The sequence below is a fragment of the Bos indicus genome, chromosome X (assembly GCF_029378745.1).
Source record: "Bos indicus isolate NIAB-ARS_2022 breed Sahiwal x Tharparkar chromosome X, NIAB-ARS_B.indTharparkar_mat_pri_1.0, whole genome shotgun sequence".
NCBI classification, from domain to species: Eukaryota; Metazoa; Chordata; class Mammalia; order Artiodactyla; family Bovidae; genus Bos; species Bos indicus.
In genome coordinates, this window is record NC_091789.1 from 28158062 (window position 1) to 28171173 (window position 13112).

A 13112-nucleotide genomic window follows, 5' to 3' on the forward strand; every position below is an offset into this window, starting at 1 on the left:
AAAAGATATATAGTAATCAAAACAATATGCTACTGGCATAGTAACAAATACATAGACCAATACAACAGAATGGGGACTCAGAAATAAATCCACACATGGATGGTCGACTAGTATTTGACAAGGAAGTTAATAACACTCAATAGGGAAATGCTAGTGTTTTCTCTACATGGTTCATGGAAACTGAATATTCACATGCAAAAAAAAAAAAGAAAAAGAAAGAAACTGGACCTCACTTTTACACTACTCACTAAAATAAATGAAAGACTTAGATGTAAGACCTGAAACATAAAACTCTTAGAAGAAAATTTAGGGAAAAAGCTCCATGACATTGGTCTCAGCAATGATTGTTTTATAGTCAAAGCTATGGTTTTTCCAGTAGTCATGTACAGATGTGAGAGTTTGACCATAAAGAAGGCTGAACACGATTGAACGACTTTCACTCTTCATATCAAGTAGTAGATGTGGTAATCACCCTTATTGTGGTAATCATTTCACAATATATACACATATCAAATCATAATGCTATACACCTTAAACTTATATAATAGTAGGTACATCTCAATAAAGCTGGAAAAATTATACTTCAAAATGGTGTTTATTTCCCCCTGAGGCAATTAATCTTAAAACTTCTTTAGGAGTTAGTTTCCTTTCTCTGCACTCTAGGAAGAGTATGACCTTTACAGGAAAAGAGACAAAATGGCATAAATACACTGTAAGCTACTACCTGGTCCTAGGCTCTCCAGAAGTTCCTGACCTTGACTAAGGATTGTTTTGCTGCCAATGTCATCAGAGAAATTTTGTGCACAGTGAGAATCAATGCAAGCCCATTTGATTCATGCCCTAAAATCAATGTTGAGTTAGTTTATGGCCAGATTTTGAGGAATATTCAGATCCTTCTAATCTAAACTATTTCACTTAATAGTAAAAATCAAGCCTAGAGAAATTTCTTATGCATGAGCACAGAGTAAGTCAATAATTGACCTAAAAAATGAATATATATTTCTGTTTCAATTCTAATTGAGCTCATTCTTCCCCTACAACACCATGTTATCTGTATTTCTCAAAATGAGCTCAATGGTATCTATATTCATTTTTAATTTTAATCATGTATCAACATGTACTCCCCATAAGGGTACACGCCTGGTTATAATACTTTTACATAATGACATTAGAGCACAGGGTGATCGCAAAGCACATGTTTGCCAAGACCAGAGATGTAATAACTAACAGAGGTGATAGAAACAGAAAATCTGAGTTTGAGCCTTGCCTATGTTCCCACTTGTTGAGTAGGCCGAAAAGGAAGAACTAATGAAGTGGCCAAAGAAGGAGAAAAAGTATATCGTGTTCTCAAGGAATCCAAGTCAGGAACCTGAAGAACTAGTTTATACAGCTCTGGAGGGCAGAGGGTCTCTTTTGCAACATCATCACATTTGACTCATATAACCCCTAAGCCTCCCAGAGCCACATCACAGCCACTTATGTTGTAGAGAGAAACTTCTTTTCACAGGCAAATATTTGACCTGTTTAATGACTATCCTAACAAAACTGTAAGTTACAAAGATTTCTTCCAGTGTAAGCAATTCAAAAACTCTATCATGCTGCCAACACCATGAGTGAGCATATGTTTAGTAAGCATTTTTTAACACTGATGAGAAAAATTGTCTTGGAGTATTGTGTGCTCATGCAGACATTACATGAATGAGCCTTAGATATCTGTGCCTAGGATAATAATTGAGGTAGCAGAATCTTCCCTGAAGCTCTGTAGGGTCACACCACACAGATTCCTTATAGGACACATTGGAAAGTGAAAGTGAAAGTCGCTCAGTCCTGTCCGACTCTTTGTGACCTCATGGACTGTAGTCCATGGAATTCTCCAGACTCTTCCCAACCGAGGGATCAAACCCAGGTCTCCCACATTGCAGGAGGATTCTTTACAGATGAGCCACATTGGACGTTGGCCTCAATTACTGTGTAGCACATTATGGGTTGAGTAGTAAGACGAACACTGCTGCTGGTACTCAACCAACAGGAGCTCATTTGTGAATGTAGTATTTCAAGATAGAGTAATTAGATTCTAACTAAACACGACATTTAAGGTTATTATTTCTGGGTTCTAGTCATTTCCCTGTATTTGGAAAACAGATGACTTGCTTCTCAGAAAGCCAGAGTTGAGAAAAATACATTGTTGATCTTCCTCAAAATGTAGAATATCCTTACTTTCTAGTCCCCATTGCTGGTAGCAACCTTTAAGTGTGAGCAGGGACTTCCCCGGTTACTCAGTGGTAAAGAATCCACCTGTCAATGCAGGAGACATGGATTCAACCCCTGGTCTGGGAAGATCACTCATGCTGAGAAGCAACTAAGCCTGTGTGCACAAATATTGAACCTGTTCTTTAGAGCCTAGGAACTGCAACTACAGAGGCCACATGCCACAACTACTGAAGCCCTCTCACCCTAGAGCCTGTGCTCCACAACAACAGAAGCCACTGCAATGAGAAGCCCATGCACTGCTGCTAGAAGGTAGCCACACATTTGCCTCAACTAGAGAAAAACCCATGCAGCAATGAAGAACTAGCATGGTCAAAAGAAAAAAAAAAAGAAGGAAAGAATTTAAAATATTTTTAAAAAAGAGTAAGCAGATCTCCTGATGCTAATAAAGTAAAAATTAAACACAAAGCCCATCAACTACTGTTTTGATGAATCTAATGCAAGCTACAAGAAACTCAACAATACCTCCTTTAGTGAGCTATCGAATGTAAACAATAGACATCTTTTTTACTATTTTCACTTAAAATCTTTTGCCATCAACCATTTCATTAATACAAGAAATAGATCAACTTGTTATACATGGTATAAATTATTTGGATAGAGACATATTATTACCTAAACTAAATTTCCAGTGACAGGCGACTGGTGGAGTAGTGTTTGCAGCAAACATATTCCACAATGATTTGGCACAATTGTATATCATTTGACACTTAGGAAATAAATTTCTTGCTAAGTTGAAAGTGATAAATTTGGTTTATAGTAATTATACATAGACCACATAATCAAAATATAATAACATTTCAAAACTTAAAAATGGGTTCTATTTGAGACTTTTACATAGTGGCAACTTGGAGATAGCATGAAATGTAAACTTATTTTAAATAATTTTCTAAAAATTCTAATTAAGGGAAGAACATGGTTCTGAAGCTAAAATATATCAATAATGCGATGGAAATCTCAGACAACTGAATAGGGCATACAGAACAGAGAGATAAAAGACTTTTTAATACTATGAAAATACCTCATTCTGACCTCAATTACCTGTGTATTACATAGAGGGGAAGAACTGCATAAAGTATAGTTTTGTTTTGTTTTGTTTTAACTAGTAGATAATCCAAAAATAATTCACACTTGCATTCTGGGAAATTCACAACTTTTCAAGTAAAATAGTGAACTATAACTTAAAGAAAAACTTTAGGGACAAAATGTCAATTCATGTTAACAGTTATTGAATGCCTACCAGGATCTCAGAAGGCTCTGGAGGTATAAAGAACAGTTAAGACCAAGATTCTTGCCCCTGAAAATGGCAGTCATGAAGGAAGACAGATGCTTTTTTTTTTTTTTTTTTACGACAATGTGATGACTGCTATACTCCTCAGAGGCACATAATATCATGAGGACAGAGATGAGGAATTAATTAATTCAACATGATTTGAGGGATCCAGGGGAAGGTACAGAGAGTGAAGACCAAAGATCAGACTTCAGAAATGAGCTCAGCAGGTGGAGAAGCATGGACAGGACGTTCTAGGAGTAAGACATCATGATCAAAGACATAGGAGGACTCACTGTGCTTGCAGAAGAGCATGGTAGGAGCTGAAGACATTTATTCTCAAAGTGTGTGTGTGTGTATGTGTGTGTGTGTGTGTGCATGTGTGTGTGCGTGTGTGTGTGTGTGTGTGTGTGCGTGCATGCTCTCAGTCATATCCAACTCTATGGGACCCCATGCACTGTAGCCCATCAGGCTCTTCTGTCCATGGGATTTCCCCGGCAAGAATACTGGAGTTGGTTACCATTTCTTCCTCCAGGGGATCTTCCTGACCCAGGGATTGAACCCAGGTCTCTGTGTCTCCTGCATTGGCAGGGAGATTGTTTACTTCTCTGCCACCTGTGAAGCTCTTATTCTCAAACTGGAATATGACAATTAGTCTCATCAGAATCTCCTGTGGAGTTAAATGAGAAAATAAAAGATTCTTTGGTCCCACTTCTGAAGTTTGTTTCAGGAAGACTGGGATATGGCTCAAGACCTCTTTAAAATATTCTTAGCTGATGCCCAGTGCTTTTGATTCAGTAGATTTACCTTGGTCTCTGGGATTCCCTGGTGGCTCAGTCATAAAGAATCTGCTTGCAATGTAGGAGATGCAGATTCAATCCCTGGGTCAGCAAGATCTGCTGGAGGAGGGCATGGCAACACACTCCAGTATTCTTGCCTGGGAAATCCCGTGGACCAAGGAGCCTGGCAGTCTACAGTCCATGGGGTCACTAAGAGTCAGACATGACTTAGCTGTTAACACTTTCACTTTTTCACTTTTCTGGACCACATGTCAGTGACTGAGAGTGTTGGCAGTGGAGAGGTGGAGCGTCTGGAAACCGCGATCTTGGCAGGGGGTTGGGGAGTGATGCAGGAAATTTTCTTAATTCACAGTAGAGTCTGGTCTTTATTTTGTGACAATGGGGAGTTACCAAAAAGGAAGTGGCTTAAAAAATGGCCATGTAGCTCAGGATTCTGCATATTGGCTCAGCTGGTGTTTTCTCTGAGCTTGGCTAAGCTCCCAGGTGCATCTGGGTACAGATGTGGGTCAGGTAAGCAGCTTTGCTGATCTCTGCTAGCCCTGAAGCCTCTGGTGCTTAAGCTGGAACAAAGGGGCGGACTCTCCTCTAGTAGGAGGCTAGCCCAGGCTTGTTCCTGTTATAGGGACTGAATTCCGAACAAAGAGAGGAAGCACTCGAGGACTCTTGGAACCTAGGATTGTAACTGTGAAATAAAAATATCTAATGAACAAGAAATGTCACAGCCATCAGTGATTTCTTGCCTCCAAAGGTAGCAGATGCTACCACCCCCCATGGTGATTGCTAAGGAGCTGGGGGAGTGCAAGAAGGAAGGTAAACAAGCAAAGAGGAAGCCTGACTTCCTCTCCTGCCTCTTTGGAGCAGTTTTCTTAGAGCTATTTAGACGCTGTTTCCTGGGCTTGGAGTCTTAAACATTCCCACCAAATAAAATAACTCTCTATTTTCAGGTTGTGACCATATTTTTTAGTCAACATAACTGATATAGCATTCAATGTGCCACATTCTTTTGGTCAAAACAAGCTACAGATCCACCCCAGATTTAAAGGCTGGGGAGTGTGGACTTTAAAATTATTTACAACATAAAAGTTGAGAGTTACGTTAGGACTTCAAGCCTGGGAGGCAGTATCACAAGATACTGAGAGAACTGCTCTAAGGAGCTTCCCTTTGGCTCAGTGGTAAATCATTTGCTTCCACTGCAGGAGACCTGGGTTTGATCTCTGGGTTGGGAAGATCCCCTGGAGAAGTCAATGGCAAGGACTGAGCTATTAACGCTTTCACTTTAGCTGGAAATAGCTAACTTGATTACTGATATGCACAGGAGTGCTATTAAATTTTGAGCTTTTAATTTAATGTCTAGTTGAAAACTCTTATTTCTGGCAGCTTTTCAGTCAGCTTTTTTCCTAGGTCTATAATTACATAATTTGCAACAGTGATGTAATTTTCATATTTTTTCACTGATACATTTTTATTTCTGTTTAATTTTACTGGAACTTCCAAAGTAGTGTTAACATTGTCATAATGGTGAGAGTATTTTTTGCTTTCTTTTTCATCTTAATGGGTGAATTTTACTATTCCACTATTAAAAATAATGTTACTTTTGGTTTGAAATAACTCCTTTAATTTTCACTTCCTTTCTGAGATGTGGAACTCATTGCATTTGTTTTCCTCTTCCTTTGGTTCTTCCAAGTTTTTGCAGCTACAACCTGGGCTTGTGGAATTCATTTTTATAATTTACTTTTATTTTTATTTGTTTTTTTTTAATATAATTTTCTTATTTCTAAGTAAATATAAAATTAATTTAGTAATCCCTCTAAAAGCAATTATTTAAAGTATAAGTATGTGTTTACAGTTATTTAAGAGTATATATATAGCAGCCTGTTCCTTCAAATTTTTCTGAAGTTGCCTTGAATTTTAGTTGGTTATCTCTTGACACTTATTCCCTAAAAAAACACTTTCAAGTAGTTTAATTTGGAAGGACCTTCAAATATTGTATTCATGAAGAGTACCAGGTTAGCATAATTCCTGAGTGGTAGCATGCTTACAAATCTATTCACACATGAACAACAATTTTTTTGTGTAAAACTGCCACAGAAACTTCTGTATCCTTCAGGGGTTTAGTGTTGCAGAGGAGTCTAGAGTGCGACCTAATTCTTTTATGGGCTAACTTTTCTCCTTTTTCCCTTATAGTATTTGCTAGATATTCATGAGATTCTTTCTTTATAATCGAAATTTGAAATTCCACCAAGAAAAGAAAATACACTAAACAGGCAATGCTAAAGAATGCTCAAACTACCACACAATTGCACTCATCTCACATGCTAAGTAATGCTCAAAATTCTCCAAGCCAGGCTTCAGCAATATGTGAACCGTGAACTTCCAGATGTTCAAACTGGTTTTAGAAAAAGGCAGAGGAACCAGAGATCAAATTGCCAACATCCGCTGGATCATCAAAAAAGCAAGAGAATTCCAGAAAAAGAAAAAAAAAAAAGAACATCTGTTTCTGCTTTACTGACTATGCCAAAGCCTTTGACTGTGTGGGTCACAATAAACTGTGGAAAATTCTGAAAGAGATGGGAATATCAGACCACCTGATCTGCCTCTTGAGAAACCTATATGCAGGTCAGGAAGCAACAGTTAGAACTGGACATGGAACAACAGACTGGTTCCAAACTGGAAAAGGAGTACGTCAAGGCTGTATATTGTCACCCTGCTTATTTAACTTATATGCAGAGTACATCATGAGAAATGCTGAGCTGGAAGAAGCACAAGCTGGAAACAAGATTGCCGGGAGAAATATCAATAACCTCAGATATACAGATTACACCACCCTTATGGCAGAAAATGAAGAGGAACTAAAAAGCCTCTTGATGAAAGTGAAAGAGGAGAGTGAAAAAGTGGGCTTAAAGCTCAACATTCAGAAAACAAAGATCATGGCATCTGGTACCATCACTTCATGGGAAATAGATGGGGAAACAGTGGAAACAGTGTTAGACTTTATTTTGGGGGCTCCAAAATCACTGCAGATGATGACTGCAGCCATGAAATTAAAAGATGCTTACTCCTTGGAAGGGAAGTTATGAGCAACCTAGATAGCATATTCAAAAGCAGAGACATTACTTTGCCAACAAAGGTCCATCTAGTCAAGGCTATGGTTTTTCCAGTAGTCAGGTATGGATGTGAAAGTTGGACTGTGAAGAAGGCTGACTGCCAAAGGATTGATGCTTTTGAACTGTAGTGTTGGAGAAGACTCTTGAGAGTCCCTTGGACTGCATGAAGATCCAACCAGTCCATCCTAAAGGAGATCAGTCCTGGGTGTTCATTGGAAGGACTGATACTAAAGCTGAAACTCCAATATTTTGGCCACCTGATGCGAAGAGCTGTCTCATTGGAAAAGACTCTGATGCTGGGAGGGATTGGGGGCAGGAGGAGAAGGGGACGGCAGAGGATGAGATGGCTGGATGGCATCACCGACTCAATGGACATGAGTTTGAGTGAACTCTGGGAGTCGGTGATGGACAGGGAGGCCTGGCATGCTGCGATTCATGGGGTTGCAAAGAGTTGGACACAACTGAGCAACTGAACGGAATGAAACTGTAGTGTATTTGTAGAGTTAATTTTATTCATTTTTCCTTAATACTTTCTGAGCGCTTTCAGTATGCAGGTCTGCCTTTGCTTATTAACTCTGTTCACTTGGTTTTATACTCTTTTTCAAGATCACCAATTATCTATAGGTTGCACCTCTGGAATATGTCTTCCATATTGATCATGTCTTTATCATAGAATTTGAATCTTTTTATCCTTTTCCTGTATGACCAGGAAGAACTTGTTTAAGTTTCTCATATTTTGGTTATTCTTCAGTGATAGAAGCTCACATATATTACATATGTTAAGTGTTCTATGTGCACAATCTCATTTAATCCTCCCAAGTACCCTGTGAGTGAAGTTCAGTTATCATCTCTGTTTTCACTAATATGATAACTAGTGTTCAGAATATTGAAGTAATCTGTATAAGTTCATACAGGTGGGAAATTTCAACCCCAGGGTCCCATGTTCCTAAGCATGTCATCATACAGTTTCTCCAGAGTGAGTTGGGTATTCATTTTCTCCTTTATAGGTTTTCATTTTGCAGCTGTGATTTCCATCTTTTACTTTACTTATTTATTTTTTTTTCCAAATTAACCCCTTATTTGTTATGTTCAATCTGGTACAGTAGAGATATTGTTCACTGAGTCTTGTGAAGAATATGGATTACAGTATTTTTGGAAACAATAGTTTTGCTATGTCCTGTGCTTTTCTTTCTTTTTTTTAATTTTAGTTTTTAACTGCACTGCATAGCAGGCAGGATCTCAGTTCCCCAGCCAGGGATGGAGCCTGCACCCCCTGCAATAGAAATGTAGAATGCTAACCACTGCACCACCAGGGAAATCCCGTGTCCTTTGCCTTTAACAAGGATTAGAGAAGGCAATGGCACCCCACTCCAGTACTCTTGCCTGGAAAATCCCATGGACGGAGGAGCCTAGTAGGCTCCATGGGGTCGCTAAGAGTCCAACACAACTGAGCAACTTCATTTTCACTTTTCACTTTCATGCATTCGAGAAGGAAATGGCAACCCACTCCAGTGTTCTTGCCTGGAGAATCCCAGGGACGGGGGAGCCTGGTGGGCTGCCATCTATGGGGTCTCCCAGAGTCGGACACGACTGAAATGACTTAGCAGCAGCAGCAGCAGTATTTTTAAAAGCTTTATAAAGTCATTAGTGAATTTTTAAAATGTTGAAGAAATATTATGTTACAAAATAACTGCTATAGGATGCCTTATATGCTGCTGCTGCTGCTAAGTCACTTCAGTCGTGTCCAACTCTGTGCAACACCATAGAAGACAGCCTACCAGGCTCCTCCGTCCCTGGGATTCTCCAGGCAAGAACACTGGAGTGGGTTGCCACTTCCTTCTCCAATGCCTTAAATAAGTATTTAAAAATATAGTTATCTACCCCTTTGATAATAAGATCTTGATAATTTCATCAATTTATTAAAATATATATGTTTTGAACTTATCAGCCTTATCTCAAGCAGGAGGAAAAAAGCTAGAATGTAGCAGGATAATAAATTGTGCTTTTCCAGTTTACTAGAAATTTGGGCTAAAATCCTAAAGCTGAGAACAACAGTGCTAGACATATCTCTTTCTTTTTTATTTATTTATTTGTTTATTATTTTATTTTTTAACTTTACAATACTGTATTGGTTTTGCCATATATCAAAATGAATCCACCACAGGTATACATGTGTTCCCCATCCTGAACCCTCCTCCCTCTTCCCTCCCCATACCATCCCTCTGGGTCGTCCCAGTGCACCAGCCCCAAGCATCCAGTATCGTGCATCAAACCTGGACTGGACTCATTTCATATATGACATTATACATGTTTCAATGCCATTCTCCCAAATAATCCCACCCTCTCCCTCTCCCACAGAGTCCAAAAGACTGTTCTATACATCAGTGTCTCTTTTGCTGTCTCGTATACAGGGTTATTGTTACCATCTTTCTAAATTCCATATATATGCGTTAGTATACTGTATTAGTGTTTTTATTTCTGGCTTACTTCACTCTGTATAATAGGCTCCAGATTCATCCATCTCATTAGAACTGATTCAAATGTATTCTTTTTAATGGCTGAGTAATACTCCATTGTGTATATGTACCACTGCTTTCTTATCCATTCATCTGCTGATGGACATCTAGGTTGCATCCATGTCCTGGCTATTCTAAACAGTGCTGCGATGAACATTGGGGAACACGTGTCTCTTTCCCTTCTGGTTTCCTCAGTGTGTATGCCCAGCAGTGGGATTGCTGGGTCATAAGGCAGTTCTATTTCCAGTTTTTTAAGGAATCTCCACACTGTTCTCCATAGTAGCTGTACTAGTTTGCATTCCCACCAACAGTGTAAGAGGGTTCCCTTTTCTCCACACCCTTTCCAGCATTTATTGCTTGTAGACTTTTGGATCGCAGCCATTCTGACTGGCATGAAATGGTACCTCATAGTGGTTTTGATTTGCATTTCTCTGATAATGAATGATATTGAGCATCTTTTCATGTGTTTGTTAGCCATCTGTATGTCTTCTTTGGAGAATTGTCTATTTAGTTCTTTGGCCCATTTTTTGATTGGGTCATTTATTTTTCTGGAATTGAGCTGTAGGAGTTGCTTGTATATTTTTGAGATTAGTTTTTTATCAGTTGCTTCATTTGCTATTATTGTCTCCCATTCTGAAGGCTGTCTTTTCACTTTGCTTATAGTTTCCTTTGTTGTGCAGAAGCTTTTAAGTTTAATTAGGTCCCATTTGTTTATTTTTGCTTTTATTTCTAATATTCTGGGAGGTGGGTCATAGAGGATCCTGCTGTGATGTATGTCGGAGAGTGTGTTGCCTATGTTCTCCTCTAGGAGTTTTATAGTTTCTGGTCTTACATTGAGATCTTTAATCCATTTTGAGTTTATTTTTGTGTATGGTGTTAGAAAGTGTTCTAGTTTCATTCTTTTACAAGTGGTTGACCAGTTTTCCCAGCACCACTTGTTAAAGACATTGTCTTCAATCCATTTTAAATTCTTGTCTCCTTTGTCAAAGATAAGGTGTCCATAGGTGTATGGGTTTATCCCTGGGCTTTGTATTTTGTTCCATTGATCTATATTTCTGTCTTTGTGCCAGTACCATACTGTCTTGATGACTGTGGCTTTGTAGTAGAGCCTGAAGTCAGGCAGGTTGATTCCTCCTGTTCCATTCTTCTTTCTCAAGATTGCTTTGGTATTCGAGGTTTTTTGTATTTCCATACAAATTGTGAAATTATTTGTTCTAGCTCTGTGAAGTGTACTGTTGGTAGCTTGATAGGGATTGCATTGAATCTATAAATTGCTTTTGGAAGTATACTCATTTTCACTATATTGATTCTTCCAATCCATGAACATGGTATATTTCTCCATGTATTAGTGTCCTCTTTGATTTCTTTCACCAGTGTTTTATAGTTTTCTGTATATAGATGTTTAGTTTCTTTGTGTAGATACATTCCTAAGTATTTTATTCTTTTCGTTGCAATGGTGAATGGGATTGTTTCCTTAATTTCTCTTTCTATTTTCTCATTATTAGTGTATAGGAATGCAAAGGATTTCTGTGTGTTGATTTTATATCCTTGAACTTTACTATATTCATTGATTAGTTCTAGGAATTTTCTGGTGGAGTCTTTAGGGTTTTCTATGTAGAGGATCATGTCATCTGCAAACAGTGAGAGTTTTACTTCTTCTTTTCCAATTTGGATTCCTTTTATTTCTTTTTCTGATCTGATGGCTGTGGCCAAAACTTCCAAAACTATGTTGAATAGTAGAGGTGAAAGTGGGCATCCTTGTCTTGTTCCTAAAGGAAATGCTTTCAATTTTTCACCATTGAGGATAATGTTTGCTGTGGGTTTGTCATATATAGCTTTTATTATGTTGAGGTATGTTCCTTCTATTCCTGCTTTCTGGAGAATTTTATCATAAATGGATGCTGAATTTTGTCACAGACTTTCTCCTCATCTACTGAGATAATCATATGGTTTTTATTTTTCAGTTTGTTAATGTGGTGTATTACATTGATTGATTTGCAGATATTGAAGAATCCTTACATCCCTGGGATAAAGCCCACTTGGTCATGGTGTATGATCTTTTTAATGTGTTGTTGGATTCTGATTGCTAGAATTTTGTTAAGGATTTTTGCATGCATCTATGTTCATCAGTGATATTGGCCTGTAGTTTTCTTTTTTTTTTTTTTTTTTTTGTGGGGTCTTTGTCAGGCTTTGGTATTAGGGTGATGGTGGCCTCATAGAATGAGTTTGGAAGTTTACCTTCCTCTGCAATTTTCTGGAAGAGTTTGAGTGGGATAGATGTTAGCTCTTCTGTAAATTTTTTGGTAGAATTTTGCTGTGAAGCTGTCTGGACATGGGATTTTGTTTGCTGGAAGATCTCTGATTTCAGTTTCAATTACCATGCTTGTGATGGGTCTGTTAAGATTTTCTATTTCTTCCTGGTCCAGTTTTGGAAAGTTGTAATTTTCTAAGAATTTGTCCATTTCTTCCAAGTTGTCCCTTTTATTGGCATATAATTGCTGATAGTAGTCTCTTATTATCCTTTGTATTTCTGTGTTGTCTGTTGTGATCTCTCCATTTTCATTTCTGATTTTATTGATTTGATTTTTCTCCCTTGTTTCTTGATTAGTCTAGCTAATGGTTTGTCAATTTTAGTTATTCTTTCAAAGAACCAGCTTTTGGCTTTGTTGATTTTTGCTATGGTATCTTTTGGTTTTTTTGCATTTATTTCTGCCCTAATTTTTAAGATTTCTTTTCTTCTACTAACCCTGGGGTTCTTCATTTCTTCCTTTTCTAGTTGCTTTAGGTGTAGAGTTAGGTTATTTATTTGACTTTTTCCTTGTTTCTTGAGATATGCCTGTATTGCTATCAACTTTCCCCTTCGGACTGCTTTTACAGTGTCCCACAGGTTTTGGGTTATTGTGTTTTCATTTTCATTCATTTCTATGCAAATATTGATTTCATTTTTGATTTCTTCTGTGATTTGTTGGTTATTCAGCAGCGTGTTGTTCAGCCTCCATATGTTGGAATTTTTAATAGTATTTCTCCTGTAATTGAGATCTAATCTTACTGCATTGTGGTCAGAAAAGATGCTTGGAATGATTTCAGTTTTTTTTTAATTTACCAAGGTAGATTTATGGCCCAGGATGTGATCTATCCTGGAGAAGGTTCCGTG